This window comes from Myxine glutinosa, chromosome 3 (assembly GCF_964187855.1).
Source record: "Myxine glutinosa chromosome 3, kmMyxGlut1.1, whole genome shotgun sequence".
In the NCBI taxonomy this organism is placed as follows: Eukaryota; Metazoa; Chordata; class Myxini; order Myxiniformes; family Myxinidae; genus Myxine; species Myxine glutinosa.
Window position 1 is genome coordinate 95,779,886 of NC_136263.1, and position 12,028 is coordinate 95,791,913.

Sequence of the window (12,028 nt, forward strand, 5' to 3'; positions counted from 1 at the left end):
GGTACATGCATGACCTCGGGGCATTAGCGGAGAGGGGATTAAGTCCAGTTTGTCCATATAAACGAGAGCAAACGTGGAGTCGACAGAACTTGCTACCAGAAGCTCTGACCAACGGGAGTGGCAGAGGAACATCAGCCGAACGAGAAGGACCATGCGAAAAGAGTTAACCTGATCCATTATATTATGCGGTATTATTTGGTAAATGGAATGAAGTGAATAACCAGTTAATAAACCAGACCTTTTGTAAACCTGTGTCCGGTCATTGGAGTCCTGTGAGTCTCTCAGCTACAAATTCTCCGACAATGTCATCAAGAAAGCAATCGATATTCTGAATCCAGGTCAGATCCCTGTAATCACACTTGATCAGCCACTGTACACACTTGCCAAACAGATCCAATGGAGATGGCCAGAAACACACGGAGAAGATCACTTCATCATGGTCTTTGGTGGACTCCATATTGAGATGGCAGCATGGAAAACCCTCGGTGACCTTCTGGATAGCAGTGGGTGGACAGGCGTTCTGATGCTTGCAGGGGTTGCTACAAGTGGTACTGCTGATTCCTTCCTGAAAGTGACCCATGTGACACGCACACTACGAGCACACCAAGTCACAGCCAGTACTCTCTATCTTCTCCTGAAGGAAGCCTACAGCCAGTACACCAGTGGGCTAGATGAGGGACAGGATACGATATCACTAGATGACTGGTGCGGTGAACAAGCCAATGCAAGTCCACAGTTTCAGTTCTGGTTCCTAATTATGCAGCTAGAACTGGCAGTCCTGATCCATGTGAGATCCGTCCGTGAAGGAAACTTCCAACTGTACACTGATGCTCTGACCAAGCTTGTACCATGGTTCTTCGCCTTGGGACATACAAACTATGCCAGGTGGATCCCAGTTCACTTGCGCGACATGGTGACACTTGCAACAAAGCATCCAACTGTATACGCACAGTTTCTGGCAGGAAACTTCACCATGAAGAAGACTACACGTGCATTCTCTGCCATAGCCTTAGACCAGGCACACGAGCAAAATAATGCATTGGTGAAAGGTGATGGAGGGGCTGCAGCTTTGCGCCGATGGATGGTGTCTGGTCCAGAGATGGCCAAACTGATCTATAAGTTCGAGGCCACAACAGAAAAAAGAATTAGGAAAACTGAACTAAAACACCATGAACAGACAAAGCACACGCAGGTAGCCTTTGCTCGAGATGTGAGAGCACTCACCCGTGTCATAGGAGAGATGGGGAACCCATTCTGTGACGACAGCAAAGATCTCTTGGTGCTAGACAGCAGAGACCTGGCAGACCCAGCAGTCATCAACACCCTTTACCAGATCGAGAAGCTGGGAAAAGAACAGTATGACACATATGTGAACGAGAGGCTTGTACATCAGACAAAGCCTATCACTGACCCAATAAAAAGAAACAATCTCCCTCTCTTCAGCCGACCCCCAGTCAGAGAGAAGTCAAGAACAGAGTTGAAGGTGGTATCTCTGAAGAATGACTGCGTTCTGTTCTCCAGGCTGTTTATTGCATCCCAGACACGGAATGGAGATCTTGATGAATTATTTGCACATGAAAACCAAGCTTGTCCCCCTGCATTGTCACAAATGGGCAAAATCCGGCTTGGAACCAAGTCTGATCTGGTTGGGTGCTTAGAAGATCTGATCACCTCACGGGAAAATGATGATGTAAGCCCCCCTGTTGAAGTCATGATCCTGGATGGAGCAGCCATCGTGAACATGCTGGCACCTCGTAATGCGAAGACCTTCTCTGAGTATGCATCACTAGTATTCTTGCCATACATCACATCTCAGATACAAAATAAGAGCAGGGTTGATATTATCTGGGATGAATATTTCCCAGACAGTTTGAAAGCCGACACCAGGAAGACGAGGGGTAAAGGCACCAGGAGACGAGTTGAGCCATCTAGTTCCATCCCTCGAAACTGGCAGGCCTTCCTTCGCATAGACGAGAACAAGGTGGAGTTGTTTGACTTTCTAGCAACGAGGATAGCAAACATTGAGACTGACAAGCAAATCGTCACCACAAACCACAAAGAAGTTTTTTGTACACAGCCACGAGATGTTACTGGTCTTTCCCCGTGTAGTCACGAGGAGGCAGATACAAGGATACTACTCCATGTCCAAGATGCAGTCAGACAGGGCTATACCAAGGTGTCAATCCGCACAGTGGACACAGATGTTTTGATCCTTGCAGTGGCAGCAACTGGATATCTTGACATCGATGAACTCTGGGTTGCTTTTGGCACAGGGAAGAATTTCAGGCACTTGGCAGCTCACGAGATGGCTGTGGCACTGGGACCAAACAAGTGCCGAGGGTTGCCATTCTTCCACGCCTTCACTGGGTGTGACACCGTGTCCTGCTTCGGCGGAAGGGGGAAGAAAACAGCATGGGGAACATGGAAAGCCTATGATGAGGTCACCTCAGCTTTCTGCGCACTGGCTGCCACACCAACCATTTCAACTGCAAATGACAACATAGATCCACTGGAGCGTTTTGTTGTTCTGCTCTACGATCGAACAAGCAGCCAGGAACATGTTAACGATGCCCGCAAGCATCTCTTCACCCAGACTGGTAGATCAATAGAGGCTATCCCACCAACGCAAGAAGCCCTCAGACAACACATCAAGAGAGCTGCCTACCAAGCCGGCTTTTGTTGGGGCCAGATGATGATTTGCGCACCTGAGCTCCCATCGCCAAGTGAATGGGGTTGGAAACAGAGTAATAACGGCTGGGGGATATATTGGACAACCCTCACAGAGGCAACTGAGGCATGCCGACAATTGATTAGATGTGGATGCAAGAAGGGTTGCAGGAAACAGTGCAAGTGTGTTAAGGCCGCACTCCAGTGCTCAGCTCTGTGTCACTGTGCAGGGGAGTGCACACGATAGTATACAGGAGGAATAACACACCTGTTACATATACACAAACATGTGGAAGACTGTTTTGTAGACTGTTTTATAGTGAAAGTCACTTCCACAGCGTTAATGTGGCATTTTCACTTCATTTCCATTGTGTTTCTGGAGTTTGCTCAAAATAGCTCAAAAAGTAATTATTTTTGTAAAGAATAAGGACCAAATAAATGTTATGTGAATTTGTTGACATTTAATTATGATCTTACAACCTGTTTACGTGAAAAAAACATCATAGGTGTGCTTGAGCAATAAGTAAATCTAGTTTTATAGACATCGGTACTGTGTATCTTATTATCCGTAAACGGCCATTTTTAAAATGGCCGCCATTTTGTCCCTAGGAAAAGATTTGAATGCCCCTATATCCAAAAATCTTCCTAGTAGTATGCTCTATCAGTGTTCAAAATTTCATGCTTGTATCACCAAAAGCACAATTTTTTCACATATCTGCTGGGCTAGTTTGTTTGTTACTTGCCGGAAAAGATTCCGGCAAGTATGTTGATTGGTTGGCTTGTCTGTTTGTGCGCAGTACTACGTCTACACCGTTGCACATAGAATCGCCAAACTTTACACACATATTTGTCTTGCACTGGAATAGACTGCGCCCAATTTTTAACTCTCTACTACCAATCTAAATTTTAACTACCAAGGCCTCCATTATGACGTCATATTTTGATAATTCAACAAGTACAAAACTTCATCCAATCAAGATGCAATTTCTTGAGCGCCATGTCGGCATAACCTGGGGGAGAAAAAAAAACGATGAAGACGTCATGGGTCACGTCGTTCGGCCGCCATCTTGGAAAAACCGAAAAACTTTGCACCTCTATATCTCCGAAAGTGCTGAATAGAAAAAATTGAGACATGGCTCATTGTAAAGAACTCTCCATGGGTAATAAAATATGTTAATGATGATGTCATAGGTGCCTCCATTATGACGTCATAATTCGAAAAGTACAAAACTTCATCCGATCAAGATGAAATTTCTTGAGCATAATCTAGGAATAAATTTGTTTAGAAAACAAATAATGATGACATCGGTCACGTGGTTCGGCCGCCATCTTGGAAAAACCGAAAAACTTTGCACCTCTTTATCTCAGAAAGTGCTGAATAGAAAAAAATTGAGACATGCTCATTGTAAAGAACTCTCCATGGGGAATAAAATATGTTAATGATGATGTCATAGGTGCCTCCATTATGACGTCATAATTCGACAAGTACAAAACTTCATCCGATCAAGAGGAAATTTCTTGAGCATAATCTAGGAATAAATGACTTTAGGAAACAAATAATGATGACGTCGTCGGTCACGTGGTTCGGCCGCCATCTTGGAAAAACCGAAAAACTCGATCCAAAATAGCCGATAAAAAAGTACATTCTGGCAAGTCCTCGGTCTCTGACCGATTTTTCATTTGTTTGTTTGTTTGTCCGCACAGAATAAATATCATTTTTCTCTGCAACTGTTGGTCCGATTGACAGGGAATTTTCACCACAGGTGCAACTCCACCTGTATAATTTTTAATTATAATTATGACATCATAGGTCACGTGGTATGGGCGCCATCTTGGAAAACCCGAAGAACTTTGCACCTTCCAAAATAACATTTTCGACAACCTTTAAAACCTTTATTTTATTTCTATTGAAATTTGAAATGATATACCTGAACACTGAAGAACACAAATCACCTTCTTGGCATTTACAAAAACCTCCAGTTTAGCAGTACTTGGACAAAATATGCCATTTCACTCCATTTAAACCAATCAGATTTGCCACTCGCGCTCTCTGCGATGGGGATTATCGAGATTCAAACAAAATCGTGGTTCGTAAGAAATATAGATCATGCTCGGAAATGCAAAGCAAGAATTGAAAACACCCTTCTGTGGTTTTATGCATACATTTGGAGGCTATAGGGCAACAGGACAGAAGAGAGGTTTCTGGGAGGAGTCTGGGAAGGAAGTGAAACTCTTGAGAGGGTTGCAAGGAACTTGCATCGTGTTTTTTTTTTATACCTGCGACATGTTGCAGGTCTACAAGAGCTTCGAATTGTTGTTGTTGTTGGTCTTGTGAGAGGTCGATTTTTGAAATGTGCACCCATTGGTCGGACAGCTGCCCGACCGCACCCACATCTGTCGTTTGACTCCACCAACCAGAGCACAAAGGCAAAATGATATGGCCTGGCACCATCTTGGTTTTCTGGTGGGCCTACAACATTCAGCCTGTAGGCCTCTGCTGATTATACACTGGCTGGGCATGTTGCGTCAGATTTCCATTGGCCTTGTTTAGGTTGAGTTTTATTCAAGACGAGGGACCCCAAAAAAAATCTAATATGTGGAATAATAGTAAGGTTTAATCAATCCCGTTAGAACACACGGTAATCAAGCATTACGTTATGTCATCACACATTATGTAATGCAAATTACTAAAAAAAATAGCGTTACATAATTTTTGAACATCCCCATCTTGGGGTTAAACAATCCGTGACCGTGTGATGGATCAGCTCATTCTGATATAACCGTGGCAATGGCTGTCATGGATAGGTGTTGAGTTAATCTTTTAATAGCGCTTCAAATGTGTTTCCTAATCATGCTGTTCATCCTTTAAGTGTTTTAAATGCAGTTTCCTAATCATGCTGTTTACCCTTTAAGAGTGCTTTAAATGCAGTTTCCCAATCTTGCTGTTCATCCTTTAAGAGTGCTTTAAATGCAGTTTCGCAATCGTGCTGTTTACCCTTAAAGAGTGCTTTAAATGCAGTTTCCCAATCGTGCTGTTTACCCTTTAAGAGTGCTTTAAATGCAGTTTCCCAATCTTGCTGTTCATCCTTTGAGTGCTTTATATGCAGTTTCCCAATCATGCTGTTTACCCTTTAAGAGTGCTTTAAATGCCACAATCTTGCTGTTCATCCTTTAAGAGTGCTTTATATGCAGTTTCCCAATCATGCTGTTTACCCTTTAAGAGTGCTTTAAATGCAGTTTCCCAATCGTGCTGTTTAACCTTAAAGAGTGCTTTAAATGCAGTTTCCCAATCGTGCTGTTTACTCTTTAAGAGTGCTTTAAATGCAGTTTCTCAATCTTGCTGTTCATCCTTTAAGAGTGCTCTATATGCAGTTTCCCAATCTTGCTGTTCATCCTTTAAGAGTGCTTTAAATGCAGTTTCCCAATCGTGCTGTTTACCCTTTAAGAGTGCTTTAAATGCAGTTTCCCAATCGTGCTGTTTACCCTTTAAGAGTGCTTTAAATGCAGTTTCCCAATCTTGCTGTTCATCCTTTAACCCTCTGGAGTCTACAAGCCGATTCTATCGGCTTGTCTCTCATCTTGTCTCTAATCTTGTGTCTAATGTCTTTAATCTAATAATGTCTCTAATCTCAAATTTTAATGTGGTTAGAGCCGATAAATTCGGCTTGCAGACATGTCGGCGCATGCGTGAAGCTGATAGAATCGGCTTGTCGACTCCAGAGGGTTAAGAGTGCTTTATATGCACTTTCCCAATTGTGCTGTTTACCCTTTAAGAGTGCTTTAAATGCAGTTTCCCAATCGTGCTGTTCATCCTTTAAGAGTGCTTTAAATGCAGTTTCCCAATCGTGCCGATCATCCTTTAAGAGTGCTTTAAATGCAGTTTCCCAATCGTGCTGTTCATTCTTTAAGAGTGTTTTAAATGCAGTTTCCTCATTGGCCCATTACCGGATTTAGTTTTTCCAGATCTGATCAAAAATTGCATCCCATAAGCAGGCAGCAGCAAGGATCCTTGCCAAGTGAACGATTGTGCTAACGTGATTGGGAATGTTAAGCAGATGTTGCTGCACGGGAAATAGAGTCATACTAAACACCATCCGGAGAAGTCCGGAGACACGTTTTTAGCAAATGAACACTTGTTTTTAGCAGTGCGAACTGCTGTTAAGCTCAATTCCACAGTTTAAATATTGAAATTCGGTCCAGGTTAAGAGATTGGCTGAGATGCCCAGAGTTGTACTGGGGTAGAGAGGGGAGATTAGAGGGAGGGGGTTTGGGAGGAGGTAAGCGTGAGGGGAGGGGCAAAGGGAATGCAGCACCATATAACATGATAGTTTGGCAAACCAGAAACAACTGTTTGCATACACCATATACACACTATTTAGTCTCCGGGCTTCTCCTGGCGATATTCATGCTGAACTGCTTCAAAAAAAAAAATGAGGGTTCCCCTTTTTCCAGATCATTTCATATTCCCAAAAGTTTACAAAAAGGTCTTTCCCTGGGTGGTTGTCACCTGCCGAGCTTACCTAAGTTCAATATTTCAATCTATTCGTTTCCCATCTCAGCATTACAGGCATTTCTCCAGCTTCCATCGGAAGAGCTGAAACAGATGTAGTTTTTAAAGCCCCAGAGTGTTATAAATTGGGTCACTCCTAGTTTTTTTTCCTGTTAGTTGTTGCTATATCATTCAAAGCATGACTGCCATAGTCCAGACATGAGAGAATAAGGACTCTATGTAAGACAAGTAAACTTTCCTTATGTGCCCTCATGTACAAGTACTATCCATTACGTTTCAAATTAAATTTATACTTTTACACATTTTCAGATAAGCTCTTCAATATATGGTCCCCAAGTTAATCTTTTGGCCAATGTAAGTCCTAAGAATGTAGCTTCGGTGGAAGCTTTGAGATAAATGACATTGACTTTAACCCAAATTTGTAATCCACAAAGCAGTTATCTACAAACAAAACAAACTTACTATTCAACAAAGACTGGAGGCCTACATCATTTATCATGTTGAAAAAGATTGGGCTATACGCTGCTGCGTTCAATATTGCAATGTGGAAGGAAAAGGGAAGGGTTGTCCCAGGTTGTGTGTATGTGTAAAAAGGTTGTTGGAATGTTGACATTTAATGTTTGTCAGGTTTTTGCTCACAAAAGCCTTGTACCCCTATGCATTTTGTCCAGTAGAAGCGAATAAACTTCACCTTCACTCTTTCATTCCTCTTTTCTCCCGCCTCTGGAACAAACTCCCTCACTCTCTTCAATCCCACTCCACCCTCCAGGTCTTTAAAACAGCTGTTCACCACCATCTCTTATCTTCCCCCATCCGAAACCTTGATCTTTTCTACCCCCGTTAATTCACCCCAGATCCACTTGTTTGAAATTCCGACTTCTTTCCTGGAAGTTCTAGCACTGTCCTTGTGTTTAATACCTCTACTTCCCCCCTCCCCCCTTTTCCCGTGCCTCCTCACCCCAAGCCCTCTCCCTCTCACAGATCTCCCGATGTCCCTGCCCTCAAATGTTGTACATGTGTGCTTCCTTCTCTCTCCCCATCTTGTCTCCCCTTCCCTTTATCTTATGTTTTTTGTGTCAGCTTGTTTTTTTGTGATTAATGTTAGCTCTACACAAGCCTCGATCTTGTATACAAAAAAAAACAACTCGTTTTCAGTCCCCATGTTAAAGTTGCACACAGAGAAACGATCCCATATAAAGGGAGGGGTACTTTGCGCCTCCCTTGAATTAGTCCACATAGGATAATTAAGAGCCATACATTATCCAGCTAGCCAATATGGCTGCCAGATCACATGACCAATTACATCATAAATTTACATTCTGCAATATAATTGTTGCGTAGATCACACTCAATAAATTTCAAACTGATCACACTAAGCATTGTACTTGTCTAATTATGACATCACAATTAAGGCACCAATGACGTCATCGTTAACACTTATTCCCCATCCGGAGTTCTTTGCAATGAGCCATAGAGTTGGAATGATTTTCGGGTTTTCCAAGATGGCGCCTGCACCACGTGACATATGACGTCATAATTATCATTTTAAATTCTACAGGTGGAGTTTCACCTATGGTGGAAATTTCCTGTCAATCGGACCAACGGTTGCCGAGAAAATCATATTTTTTCTGTGTGGACAAACAGACATACAGACAAACGGAGCCAAATGCAATACCCTCTCCTGCGAAGGTAGCATGCCATGCTCCGCCTCCACCCACAGTTTCTGTTCAAACACAAACACCAATTGGTGGGTCTGCCCAAGCAACAGCAAGTTTGAACCAGTGATAGAGAGGTTATGCATGTTTAGCTTTTAAAATGAATTATATGTTCAAATGTTTCCACCACCCTGAGAATAAAATACCAAACATGTAGTATGTGCGTGGCTGAACAGTTTACGGTTTGTAGCCTGATAGGCCAGATCTGCATCGAGACGGACCCAACATCTAATCGGCTTGTTCTTGTCACCAACCCAACTCGTCCAACAAGTTTTGCTATAACCCATCCATAACTTTTTGAGAAATGTTGCTTACAGACAGACAGACAGACACAGGCTTGAAAACCTTTGGTAGTAGAGGTCATACCAGTTGCGAACTAGATAACACTTACCCTGTAAATAAAAATAATGTACACATTGTTAATTGGTTTACATATTATAATAAAAAATTAATTCAACAATATACACAAAAATAATCATTTTTGTAATATATTTGATGAGACAAGTGGAATATTTTTTTCCATTTCTAATTCCTATATTTATAGGACCCTGCAGCAGGAGATCTCACAAGAGGAATTTCAGCAGCAGCAAAGCCTCCAATGAAAGAAAGGCCCAACAGGAAACAAAGGCAAAACAAATATAACAAGCGTTACGCCTAGGTCCCCCGTCGGGGAAGTGATGCGAGTTGACAAAGTGGAACACGCAGAAAACATGCTATGATATGATATTTCGCTCACAAGGGTCAGACAAACATGGAGGCGGCCATCTTGGATTTTGACGTGGCGACCCAATTTTCAATAGCGTTCTTCCTTATGCCTAGATACACCCACACACCAGAAGGTACTTCGCTTATTTTTCAAGATATTTCGCTCACAAGGTTCAGACATATATATGGTGGCGGCCGTCCTGGATTTTGACGTGGCGACCCACTTTACAATAGCGGTCTTCCTTATGCCGAGATACACCCACACACCAAATTAGAAGTTGGTACTTTGCTTATCTTTCAAGATATTCTTCTCACAAGATTCAGACATACATGGTGGCGGCCATCTTGGATTTTGACGTGGTGACCCAATTTTAAACAGCGTTCTTCCGTGTGCCTAGATACACCCACACACCAAATTAGAAGTTGGTACTTCGCTTATTTTTCAAGATATTCATCTCACAAGGTTCGGACATACATGGCGGCGGCCATCTTGGATTTTGACATGGCGACCCAATTTTCAATAGCGTTCTTCCTTATGCCGAGATACACCCACACACCAGATTAGAAGTTGGTACTTCGCTTATTTTTCAAGATACTGTATTTCGCTCACAAGGGTCAGACATATATATGGTGGCGGCCATCTTGGATTTTGACGTGGCGACCCAATTTTCAAGAGCGTTCTTCCTTATGGCGAGATACACCCACACACCAAATTAGAAGTTGGTACTTCGCTTTCTATTTCAAGATATTCATCTCACAAGTGTCGGACATAAATCGTGGCGGCCATCTTGGATTTTGACGTGGCGACCCAATTTTCAATAGCGTTCTTCCTTATGCCGAGATACACCGAAACACCAGATTAGAAGTTGGTACTTCGCTTATTTTTCAAGATATGCAGGTTACAAGGTTCAGACATACATGGCATCAGACATATACATGGCGGCGGCCATCTTGGATTTTGACGTGGCGACCCAATTTTAAACAGCGTTCTTCCTTGTGCCTAGATACACCCACACACCAGATTAGAAGTTGGTACTTCGCTTATTTTTCAAGATATTTCCCTCACAAGGTTCAGACATATATATGGTGGCGGCCATCTTGGATATTGACGTGGCGACCCAATTTTAAACGGCGTTCTTCCTTGTGCCGAGATACACCCACACACCAGATTAGAAGTTGGTACTTCGCTTCTTTTTCGAGATATTTCGCTCAAAAGTTTCAGACATATATATGGTGGCGGCCATCTTGGATTTTGACGTGGCGACCCAATTTTCAATAGCGTTCGTCCTTATGCCGAGATACACCCACACACCAGATTAGAAGTTGGTACTTCGCTTCTTTTTCGAGATATTTCACTCACAAGGTTCAGACATATATATGGTGGCGGCCATCTTGGATATGGACGTGGCGACCCAATTTTCAATAGCGTTCTTCCTTATGCCTAGATACACCCACACACCAGATTAGAAGTTGGTACTTCGCTTATTTTTCAAGATATGCAGCTTACAAGGTTCAGACATACATGGCATCAGACATACATGGCGGCGGCCATCTTGGATTTTGACGTGGGTAGCACCCACACACTAAATTCGAATGCGGTCCTTCGCTTACGCACGCACATACACACGCACGGACGGACGGACGGACGGACACACGGACGGAGGGGAAAGCCATAGTCCCCCTTTCGCTCCGCTGTGCGACGGGGGACAATAAAGCAACTCATTTTAGAAGTTATTATATATTTTGTTCAAAGGCTTGAAAATTTCCCCAGAGCATGTCTGTTGGAGACGTACTTACTTTTACAATTCGGGCAGGTGATAAACTCACAAAAAGAATAATGGTATATAAACTTTCTCCAAGCTAAATAATATGAATTCAGAAATGGTTCGGATAGTTTGAAAAACAATTCCACATCAAATATGGAACTTGGAAAAGGTGTGCAACATGCTAAACTTGGAATATTGTTGTTTTTGGGGTATGGATGAAATACCTTAATAAAGTTCAGAACGTGTAGGTTTAGTATGCTCCGTATTCCGTGAAGCCACCTCAATGTAAATTGTTCGGCCGATTGTCCGGGTATGATCGTATATGTGTCTCCATATGAGGGGTGGAGCTATGCTAATTAGGTAGGGCTTAAGGATAAACCCCAGTGTGTAATTTCCCTGTGATTTTTCCCTTCGTTGTTATTGCATCACAAAGGGCCACCACAATAACTACAACGATCGCAATGTAAATGGACTCCATTCGCAAACGACGCCAGGGCTAACCAACACCCAGCACGTTTGCCGTTCGGCACGCAAGCACCTGCTCACGGCCCCCGACGTATTGTAATGGTGAGGCAACGCCCCAGCCTTCGTGATTGAGTAGCGTTCGGTGATTGGACAGATTGTGTGAGGTGAGCGTGGAACATTCGGGAGAAGGCAAAAAGAGG